General features: G+C 40.5%; 1 pseudogene; it reads left to right on the top strand.

Annotated features, from left to right (window-relative positions):
* Positions 1–293: 293 nt before the first annotated feature.
* Positions 294–1,280, top strand: LOC106977021 (60S ribosomal protein L7a-like; annotated as a pseudogene).
* Positions 1,281–2,530: the final 1,250 nt, after the last annotated feature.

The following is a 2,530-nucleotide window of genomic DNA, read 5'->3' on the forward strand; positions in this document are numbered from 1 at the left end:
GTATCAATCTTTCATCATACTCTAAAGCAAGAACAAATCATTACTGAAATGGGTGAAAACCTTGGAAGAGTTCTGTTAGATAATATAGTAAAAACACCCTCAATAAGTATTTCTTCTGAGCCATTTATACAATACATATTTTCTAACGACTGCCCTGTCCCGTTCAAGATGCAGCTTCTGAGAATGCATTGGGGTGTAAGACTTGTATTCTCTTTTGGATCCATGCAAACAAATAATTAAATGTTACTGCCAGGAAAATTCTCTTTTCCTTCTCTCTTCTCCAGCCATCCGAGATGCCTAAAGGAAAAATGGCTATGAGGAAAAAGGTGGCCCCAGCCCTTGCTGTTATGAAGAAGCAGGAAGCCAAGAAGGTGGTCAATCCCCTGTTTGAGAAAAGACCCAAGAATGCTGGCATCAGACAGGACATTCAGCCCAAAAGGGACTTCACCCACTTTATCAGATCACCCCACTACATCTGGCTGCAGTGGCAAAGGGCTATTCTCTATAAATGCCTAAACATGCCTCATGCGATTAACCAGTTCACCCAGTCCGTGAACCACCAAACAGATACTCAACTGCTTACTCTGGCCCACAAACACAGACCAGAGACAAAGCAAGAGAAGAAGCAGAGACTGTTGGCCTGGGCTGAGAAGAAAGCTGCCAGCAAAGAGGATGTCCCCATTAAGAGGCTACCTGTCCTTTGAGCTGGGTTTATTATTGTCACCATCTTGGTAGAAAACAAGAAGGCTCAGCTGGTAGTGATTGCACATGATGTGGATCCCATTGAGGGGCTGTCTTGCTGCCTGCCCTGTGGGGTTCCCTACTGCATTATCAAGGGGAAGGCCAAGCTGGGGCATCCGGTTCACACGAAGACCTGCACCACTGTTGCCTTCACACAGATTAATCTGGAAGACAAAGGAGGTCTGGCTAAGCAGATGGAAGCCATCAGGACCAATTACAATGACAGATAAGGTGAGATCCACGGTCACTGGGGAGGCAACGTCCTGGGTCCGAAGCCGGTGTCTTGTATCACCAAGTGGGAAAAGACAAAGCCTAAAGAACTGGTCATGCGACTGGGCTAAGTGTATACCATCCAATTTTCTGTACATAAAAGTAATACAAAATTCTCTTTCAAAAAAATTCCATTGCCAGAATAATAGTATGGATGCAAACAAACTAACATGACATTACAGAAGAAAAAATAAATGAATCTGCTCTGGGGAGAGTCAGGAAAGGCTAATAGGAAGTTGACAATTGAGGATGAACAGGAGTATTTTAGGTTCATGTGTACAGGAGAATAGGAAGGGATGAATGCAAAGTGGGGAGGCTAGAGAATCCTGGTGGGTTTAATTACAAGTTGTCCAACCAGGAGAGAAAAGGAGAGCGGGAGTGGAGAGTACGAGCTAATGCAATTTCTATTCCTACGTACCTATTGCATATATATAGTGCTTCAGACAAAAAAAAAAAATTCTTAAAAGTCAAACTGTTATTACTTTTGGTAAAGATGATTAGACTCTTCCAAGCTGGAAAAGATTCCCAGTTTTTCCTTTTCTTGCTCTCCATTATAGTTGATCTCCTCTCCCAACACAAGCCCCCACACTCCTTCTACAGTACTTGTTATGCAGAAGGCTGAATGATGAAAAGTTATTCAAACAGCACACTACGAGCTAACTATTCCAAGTGTGTCTATTGACTGAAGAGATTTGCATTATGAAATAAGTCAGTGCAAAAAGACAATGGTAAATAGCAGCAAAAACAAAGAAAGAGATCATTGAAATAAAAGAAAAGGCACTACCACCACCATGTATCCATTTCTCCTCAGTTGAAATTTACCCTAGAGGGACCAATATAAACTAATATGAAAATATTGCTTTCATTGTATAAAAGAAATCCATCGGAATGGAATACTAAGTCTGTATCTCCAATAGTCAAACAGGAAAACGAGAGATGTATTCAAGTGCAATACTTCCAGTTTTTGCTGTACACCCACTAAAATTCTGGAGATATAAAGATAAACAAGATATAGTCATTGCTTCCAAGGATGTAACAATTCTTAAAGGACACAAATAAGTAATTGCAATGCAAATGGGTCAAGTGTACAAAGAATAATACACAAAATGTCATAGGAGGAATTATCCTACTGTACTTGGTTGATATTATGTGGGGGAGGGAAGATAATTAACCATGAAAATTTAAGAGGTTACATTTAAGCCAAAAGGTTAATAAATGGAAATGTTGATAGGGGTTGCAGAAAATGGGGGAGATGGAATGGCCTGTCAGGAACAGGGAATAATATACAAAGTCTCAAGAACATGAAAGAATATAACCACAGCAACTATTTCTGTAATGAGAAGGAAAAGGGATATCTATGAGACCAATGGAAAGAAGGTATGGGAGTAGGGATGGGAGGTTAAGCTGAAAATACTGCATGGAGCCAGTTTGTAAGGCCTGGTTGCTATATACCAAGAAAGTTGCACTGTATCAGATGCTTGAAATGATCAGATTTTCTTTTCAAGAAAACAAAAGTAGG

The sequence above is a fragment of the Acinonyx jubatus genome, chromosome E2 (assembly GCF_027475565.1).
Source record: "Acinonyx jubatus isolate Ajub_Pintada_27869175 chromosome E2, VMU_Ajub_asm_v1.0, whole genome shotgun sequence".
Taxonomy (NCBI): Eukaryota; Metazoa; Chordata; class Mammalia; order Carnivora; family Felidae; genus Acinonyx; species Acinonyx jubatus.